The following is a 9,521-nucleotide window of genomic DNA, read 5'->3' on the forward strand; positions in this document are numbered from 1 at the left end:
GSGATATATTGAAATATCCTGGGCACCCTGACTTATGCTAGTCCTTATTTATTATCCTTCAGAGAAGGATTGAATGTCCAGTACAACAATTAAAGCTTCTCAGCAGTAATAAAGCACAGTAATACATTGTTCCAAACATTGTCCTAATTAGAGGCATCACACTCCTCTGATATGTAAATAACTAAATGATAAARGACCAGTAATTAAGACAAGAAGGTAAGGAGCCCTTTTCCCAGGCTTTGGTTTGCAGCATCACTGAAACCTGTTTTGGTGTACCGTGCAGGATGTGTTTTGGGTTGCTCTGTATCAGCTTTTTAACGTAATAGAGTAAATCCAAGTCAGATGCTCTTCTAGTCACTCTTCTAGTCCTGGGAGACCACAGAGTTAAACTAAATCTTGTTCTTGCACTGCTTCACCATTCCTCACTTGGTATTTGTAGACAAGCCCTGGTGACACTGTTCACCAGGAAGATTTAATTAGCTCTCCAGTTCCAGAGAACGGCTCAGTCTTTCTCTACATATTAATATTATTTCCTCATAGAAAACTACTTCTAGCCAAAATTCATATGGCCCACAATTTCTGCCTGTTGTGTATTGTTGCATGTAGGCAGTACAGGTCTCTGCTCTCAACTACTTGTCTTCTAAAGACATCCAACATACAGAGAACAGGGAGGTTCTCTGCTCATAATTAATAATTAGTATTGAGTACTCTGGAAATTTTTGTATATCTTGAGAAAGACAATGGCTAAGCAGATATAGAATTTAAAACCACAGCATTCATCTAATGAATCAGGAATAAGAAAACAATATCTACTACAATAACTTCTGAGAGGAAGAAGGATGAAAGTATCTTAAGGTGGCTATACCTTATCTGTTTCCAAAAGCTTTGCTATCCAAAAAAAAAAAAAAGAACAACAACAAAAAAAGCAACTTACAAAAAGGAGTARGGGCTGGAAAAATGCTCTTTGCAGCAGTTTGGAAACTAACGTGGATAAATTTCATTGTGTCAAAGAATCAAACTTCTTATTACGAGTGCACTGCTTTAGACCATTTTATAACCACCCTAGTATAAGGCTGCTTTCAAACCCTGATCTATCTGTTTTTCTCTTTTTCTGCTGTAATGGGTGAGAATTTTGCTGCCCATGGAAATCTTTTTAGCATATTCAGATAAACATGCAGGCTCAAACACAGCCTAAACCTGTTTTTTGTGCCTTATCAGGAAGGCTTGATTTATCTCATCCAAATTGCTGAAGGTAATCACAATGCAAAGGTACAAAAGTTTCAGGGTTATGTCTCATATAAAAAATAAATACATTTCAGGCAAGCATCAAAATAATTATTTTAAAATGTCTTTGAATCAAAGCTACCTTTTGCCCATTCAGTCATCAGTTAAATAAGGGCATGGAAGCATAGGTTTAACCTCTGTTAAAGGTGGCCCTATGTGTAAACATCTTTTCCATTAGTCAGTGTTCTGATATCCTAGAGAAAAAAACTGCAAGTGCCAATCACACAGAAGTAAAGAAAAAAAWTGTGATATGTAAATATTAACCTTCATTGGTAATAAAAAGACAATTTGTAAGATCTATAACCAGGAGCATGATGGAAAAATGGTGGGGGGGTGAGAAGAGAGGGGAGGAAACAAACCACTCATCCTTTTGGTTTGGGGAGTATTCATTTATTTTATAAATGTGCATCATTTGGTTAATAGTCAAGTGCTGTTATGGACTTTTTTTTTAGGTGCATTAGTATCGTCTGCCTGTTGCCAGTTCTTAATACATCAGTGTTGGAAAGCATCTTTAAAAACTTGTAAACGTTCCCAGGCACATGATTTGTAAATGCAGATATAATGAAGAATGATAATACTCTCTTTCATAACAATTCATTTCAGGGCAGTCCTAAATAGAATACAGCTTTGMTCATATTTGCAAGATTAAGGTAAAGAGAACTCCATACAAACAAATACCTTTTTATATAGCACTTGCTTTTTCTGGCCATGTGCTGTTAAGCAAATTCAGTCCTTTAATGGCAGAGCAGATCATAAAATCATATTTCATACTATCATGAACAATAAATGTGTTGATATGAGTATTCCTTCAGTAGGCATGCAGAAAAATCCTTAAGTACAACATATTTTCTAGTTTTATTGCTGAAAATATTTCAGCACACGAAGACTCTACAGAGAACCATTTCTACCAAGAATAGGGATCAAATGCAAGGAGGCATGGATTCTTGGCAAGGATTTTGGGCACGACTGATCTACAAACCATAAATATTAATAGTGCATCATGCACATGGTGAATTTACATTGCAAGTACAAGCTTGTTGGTTTTGAATGATGTGTATGCACAAACTCCTTCATATTTAAAGGGGAATTTGAAATATTGCAATAAATAATGGAGTCCAGACCTGCCAGCAGGAATTAGACTTTGCAGAATCTAAATACTGGCATTTTTAGACAAGAAAGTAGTATCAGAGCATAAAGAAGTTATATTTATTTCCTTTTCCATATGATAATTTCTTTTTTAACATGCTTGTGAGCTTATTGTGACATTATTTATACTAAATATGCCTGAGTGCTTGCTTCTAACCTTCTGCAACAAAAGAAACTTTTCTAGATTATTGATTGTGCACCAAGTTAAACTTCAGGGGTTTCCTAGACAGTGTGCTGAAGCCTGGTGGGGCAGTTGTGACCTGTTTGAAGACTTGTGAGAGCCTGATCCATCAAAGACATTAGACTGGACACTTTTTTTTTTTTTTTCTTTTTTTGCTTATATTCAAAAAACTATATAACACCAGGTTTGACATGGCCAACCACAGCATGATGGTCCAGGCTGTTCCCCATGCCAGCACTGGGCCTAGTGAAAACTCCAAAAGGGACAACATCTTCCTTTATCTCATTAAAACTATATAGAGTTGGTCTTGTATATGTTTCTTCTGCTTCAAAACCTTCTAAAAACAATTTTTCTATTCATGTAAAAAAGTCATTATCTTACCCATTGCAGAGCTGTCCACCATTCGTATCCCCTTTTCAGGAGGTCACAGGACTCCTCTGACCTTCGCAGTTTCTCACTGGATGCCATAAGCTGGCAGAAAACCCTTCTCACTACAAGTCTGTGAAGATAAAAAGATTTCAGTATGAGGCTATATCATACTGTCTAATGCTCTGATCTTTGTTTGTCTCTCATAAATGCAAGTTGAAATACATCTCAGGAAATTAGCTAGGAATTTCTACCTACCATTCTACCATTCACAAACACTTTGCAAATAAAGACCCCCTTCCTGCGCTGTTGCTCTCCTTTACTTAATAGTGGGCCAGTAATAAATATTAACAACAGCTGGGAAATATATGCTGGCCTTACGATGAATTACACGGGTTAAAGTATTGTAGTAATTATGAACAAAGGGCAGAAATATCCMAATTAAAGGTTACAGCAGATCCTTTCTAAAAATAAAATTTCTATTTTACTCCACAGAATTCCCTAGTGACATATCCGTTGACACTGCCAAGTTTTGTAAATCTCCTACCATGATTTCACTTGACTACATGATTACTTGCAGAAAATTGCAAGAATCATTCTCTGATCACTTATCCACTAAACCTTTATTACTAACTTGATAGTTTAATTATTATCCTATTTAGAAATGGAACAGAAATAAACTTTGTGATGGTGAGAGGAAATATAACAACAAGGATAATAATAAACTGAATATTTTAAATGACTTAAAAATTTTTTAAAGCTTATGTATCTCACTTCATTCAGTACTAGGGAACCAGGCATCTTTGTGGGGAAAGACAGGTGGAATTTTTCATGGAATCTCCCTGAACAAGACACATGCTATCTATCTGCCCCAAATCAGATTCATTACCTTTATTATTTCCTTCAGGCATAGGAATTCACCAGTCTAGGGACAGGAACAATTCTGCAGGTAAAAAAGGTGACCTAGTCCTTTATTAAGGGTTGCTAAACATAACAGGAATCTTTCCACTGTTTTCAGGGATTAGCTTCTTTATCACTGACTAACAGTTTCTAGAAGAGGCAATAAGCATGCTATTTAATGTCTATTTAATTCATCTGAGGTAATGTCTATCTATATGGATAAACAGAAGAGGACCATGGGTGCTCTTCTGTTGCTAAAGTCAAATGCTCCAAAGTGATTTGTAATCACAGTGTGCAGAACTGGTGCTCTAAAGCAGACTCCTATACTCATATTACATAACACTTAGCCTATATTGGGCCACATGTCATATCAGAGGCCTAGTACCTAATATTCCTTATGCTTTCTTGCAATGACATCTCTGCAATGAAGTGAAGGCTGTGTTGCAGACCATGAGTGGGGTATTCTGATAGCATGAGAACTGCGGATGAGTGTTCTATGCTCTGAGGTCATTTGTCCATGGCACATGGGTATATGAGGAGTTTGAAGATACTTCCTTTGGTCATGAGCTTCCTGGGCTAATGCTGAGAAACTGAGGCAGGGGAACACAAGCCTGGGAGTGTGCCCGTGCTGTGTGCTGCCTCTTGGAAAATGTCTCCAGAGCAGTGTGTAGACCCTGTTCTGGAAAGGGTGCATTGAAGTGATCAAGGAAGACACAGGGAGGGAGCTAAAACAAGCAGGTAATCGGGGGGGGGGGGGGGAAAAAAAGATTCCTAAAGCTTAAAGGAGCTTATGTCCAGGTATAGTTAGTAGTGTAGGTTGCACTTACCAGTGTGAATCCAAATAGATGTTACTTGAACTGGTCATACAGATTCATTTTTGGTTGACATAAGTATCCCAATTTTTCTGGGATAATTCTCCAGATATCTAAATGACTTGGAAAGAACATCTAGAACCATAGATCTTTTGGGCATAGATGGATAATTTTGGGAATGGATGTACATAATTTTTCTGATCCAACAATGGCATAGCTGAGCACTGCAAAGAAAGAATGACAGATTTTTTTTTTTTATGCCCTTGGGAAAACTAGACCATTTCAGTCTATGGTTTGGCCAGAAGAAATAGTCTGTCCTCAGCTTCAGTGAAAMTGGGTCCAATCCTATTATCTTGAGTTAACTGAGAGATTCAGGTATAGAGTCAAGTGGGTGGTTGGCAATTCCAGATTGGCAATAAATGCAAAATAATCTAAAGATCTGTGACAAATTGGCTGTCAAGCTGCTTTTTTCCATCATTGTTATTTCTGTCCCTAAAAAWTAAGATGCATAAATAGCTGGTGATACAAGTCCAAGGCATATACATGGAAGACTAAAATCAGCTTACATTGACATAGGCAAGCTGAAAACATAACAGAATCAATGGAAAAAAACAGTATTAGAAGAATTAATCCTAAGAGTCTTTTACTCCATTGTTTAATCTGGTGAGAAATTGGTCAGAGAAATAGATAGTAGGGKTTTTTTTCTTAGTTTTACATTTGATTTTTCACCAGCCCTTGTGTTGTAATGTTTATGTAAAATAATAACTAAATAATAGCATATAAAAAGTTTTTGTTCTATTAACCTGTTCTATTTCTGTTCTGTTTTGTTCTTCAGCTAGTAGGAAGCGGTTACCTAAAGAGAATGCAGTTTATACTTGAGAATTACAGCTGCATTGCTGTTGTGAAAAGGAACAACATTAATCCATTCCTTGGCAACAGCCACAGCAAGAATGAGAAATGATGCAGTAAATGTATGTAACCCATTCCTGCAACAAACTAAAGAATGTTTCCTGTCAAATGCTCCTTAGATGCTGCAATAACAAGACATTTCAGCCATGCTGTCTTTTATGAATTATTGGAGGAGAAAGAAACAAAATAAAAAGACTCCAATACTTAAGTCTCAAATATACTGGTTACTCCATCACTGTAGATGTACTTGCTCCAAATAATTTGAGTAGTTTGAGGACAACAAAACATTGTTTAGATATACAGCTTTGAAATATCTCTGATTACACACTCTGTAGCCCATCAAAACACTGTTTTTTGCTCAAAATGAAAAACATACTTATTGCCAGACCTGGCCCTCATTGTTTTTCTTTTCAATCTGGCAATAAAATGCCAGGACAGAGAAAGGTGAGAGAATAAATTTTCAATTCTGTTTCCAACCCCACGCCGTCTCACTGCATTTCCAGGCTGTCTCCCCATGTGACGGCCAGCAGGAGAGCATAACCAGCCCAACACAGCTTGCCCTTTCACTGCCTCCAACCCAGACCACTGTCCTTACCAGCAAAACATACCTAAGTACAGGTCGAGGCACCCAGGCCGACTTGGGGTGCCCATATATATGKGCAAGGGCAGCTCTTGCAAGTTACTCCGTCACTTACCAGCGTAGCGCAGAGTCACAGAGAAGCAGCCTGGCAGAGCCACCAGTGGAGGCTGGAAGGTTGGAAAGTCTCTCCCCAGGCACAGCTCGTTAACTGCAATACAAATATTGTATTGTGTATTGCATAGTGAGTGAAAAATCGGGGACACTATTTCAGTGGAGAGAGATGCCTGCCTTRAAAATGAGAGGGACATATTTGCAAATTTAGACTATCACTATGTCATTTTAACATTTCAGGTCATTGAATTAATATGCAAATATCATATGGTTTGAATCATACAGCATGAAAAGTAAATTGAGCATAATTTAAATGAATCCATTTGTAAACACGTTTACAAAATCTTCCCTGAAATTAAAAATTGATTTGAGAACCATTTACTAACAAGACCACCTATATGTGRRCATCATTCCAGTGGTTTCACTGGATTGGTCAGTACCTGCAGTGAAACATACATTTAAGGTTTTTAAATACATTGTGGTTTTTTTTAAAAAACCAAAGCTTACTTGTAATAAGCACCTAATAAATTAAATGCCTATATGAACAAAAGAATATGGCTGGAATGGTTCCAAAAGAAGTGTTTTAGGAGGAGAAGGTCCACTGCGATTTAGACATGGACCTGTTCATACTGATATAAATCAAAAGTCCATTTATTCCGAGCCAGACAGTTACAGCACTGTAAAAATTGTAAGAGATAAGAATCAGCTCCTGACATTTTGATGTGAACTCGGGCATGATGCCTTTCATACATAATATCTTTTAATTATCTTCATTTTCTTTTCATTTAGTGTATCCATCCACATGCCACATGCCAGATTATGTTCACTTTTTACCTCACATTCTTTTTCAGAAGAACAAATGTAAAACAAAAGTCAAATTTAAAATAGATTTTTTTTTTTTTGCTCTTCATACAAGAATCATTGCAGRAAATTTTGTGTCAGTGATGAATATCAACCCAGTGATCATAGTCGTCACCTCTGGCCTGAGACGCTAAGCTGAACTCCGTGTATAAGTCTGGCATTAATTCTAGCGTTGCATATGACATGTGTATATGAGATGAGAACAAAGCTCTAAGACTTGGCTGCCAACGGGATCCTTTTGCCTTTAGTTGATCCTTTTTCAAAGCAAAATCTCCATAAACAAATGCATAAAGAGCCATACATGATATGGAAAAGCTTGTGTGCCTTGTTCCAGAATTAGATATTGACATCTGAAAAGGCCACTCGGTTGGGTTGAGGCCACTGTCTGTTCCTAATTTGGATTCTGCCTGGGAGGTTATTTCTTGAGGCAAATGGAAGCAGCTGGCAGGAGCCGGTATCCAGAGCCTTTTGATTTTACTCAGACTGCTGGGGAAACATAAGGGAGTCCTTAAGGTACGGAAATTGTTCCCAGGGCAGTGTAATGGGATATCACCAGCAAGGCAGAGCACACACAGAATGAAGATGGCTGAGCATCTGTTCTGGGGATGCGCAGCGTGCAAGCCAAGAGTCCTGGACACTGGGAGTCACGCACGGAGATGGATAGCACTGTGTGTGCCAGGAGTCTTGGGCACTGGCACTCAAGCATGGAGACACATATTTTGATTGGAGGGCATGTATGAATAGCAGCAAAATTAAGTATCTTTCTTTCCAGCACTGCTAATTTTGAATGAGCAGAAGTATATACTTATGTTCTGGTTAGCCTAAATATTTCACAAAGTAGAAATGAGTCAGAAATAGAACAGAAATTTTACATACAGGAAATTAACTTCTGGAAATAAAGTTCCACTCAACAATTTAATCTTTCTGGTCCTCCATTCTCTATTAGTGTTTTAAAAACATAAATATGTGACAGTGATTAGGATCTTATAAATGCAGACAGAAACACAGACTCTCTGACAAGACTCACAGACAATCTCACTGAAGCTAAAAAATTTAGAATGTTGTAAAATAATATATAAWTTTCATTTCCTTGATTATAGCGGTAGTTGAACACCCTAGAGAAAGGCTTTGCAGAAGTACCCAAATACTCCTGTAATTGCATTTTCTTTTCCAAAGGAGAAGCAAATATGAATGTTAGGATCTTACTTCTAAAGTTAATGTATTACCTTCCTTTTGAATTACAACCTAATATTTGTCCTGAAATCCACAGGATGGCAYCAACTAGCATAAAATTGCTATAAAGAATATTTGACCTGCAGTATTCACACAACAGATTCTTGCTGTGGAAAGAAAGGGATTGCCCATTCCAGACTGGATAGGATCTTGGCCATCTAGTGATCAGTCATCCTTAAAAGATCCTTAAAACCTAAAAGAGGTTCACAGAAGTTTTCAGGTACATAGGAATGCTTCAGAAATTGTTGTCAGAAGAGCAGATTCTGAAGATTTTGAAAACTGAACAAGGAATGGCCCATTTACCTGGGCCAGTTTGATTAATAGGCATCAAAGGGTAATTGCACTTAAGTAGTTTGTTAATGTATTTTCAATGAGTTAAATGTTGGAGTAATGGGAATAAGGAAGAAAGCAAGTCAAGATGTCTTCCATTATCCATTGGACTGTGAACATTTCTTACAGCATGTACTATATGTTCAAACACCTTTAAAATGAGGATAATCCATCTAATGCTGGAATAATGAAGACATGTTGAGCTGATCAGTGAATACCAAGGCCCGAGTGTTGGCAGGAAAGAGCGGCTGTCAGGGGAGAGAATCTGGCATATTTGTGACTATCACTGCAGAACTTCACAGCATGCAATTTTACATATTATGTGGCTGATTAATTGTTCCCAGTATTATGTTATCACCTGAAAGTCCTGCTGCTTTATAAGGTACCTGCCTTCTGTAGGTGAGGTCTATTAGTGTCAACTAATGGATGTCTGGGGTAAAAATGTCATTTTACAACAGATGTCACTTACCTGGACCGACACTGCATACGGTTATCTCCTGCTGCTCCTGGTTTGCAGAACAGCAAAGAAATGCTTTGCTTATATCCTTTGGAGGGCTGTTGGTATTCCGTAGAATCCACTGTCTTCTATCAGGGTCATTAGAGATTCAGAAATACACGGCCATTCCTGCATCAACTTTTAGATAAAGGATAGATTGAGAAACTGGACATACGTAGGAGTAAATAAAGCAAATTGAAGAAATAAAATGATTAGCACAATAACTAGAGATCAAATAACTTCAAAATGGGATTAGAGATGTTATCTGATTTACATTTTCTGAGAATATCACCAGTCATCAGTCAAGTCAGC

This window comes from Nothoprocta perdicaria, unplaced genomic scaffold (assembly GCF_003342845.1).
Source record: "Nothoprocta perdicaria isolate Ctin4 unplaced genomic scaffold, notPer1 scaffold_15, whole genome shotgun sequence".
NCBI lineage: Eukaryota > Metazoa > Chordata > Aves > Tinamiformes > Tinamidae > Nothoprocta > Nothoprocta perdicaria.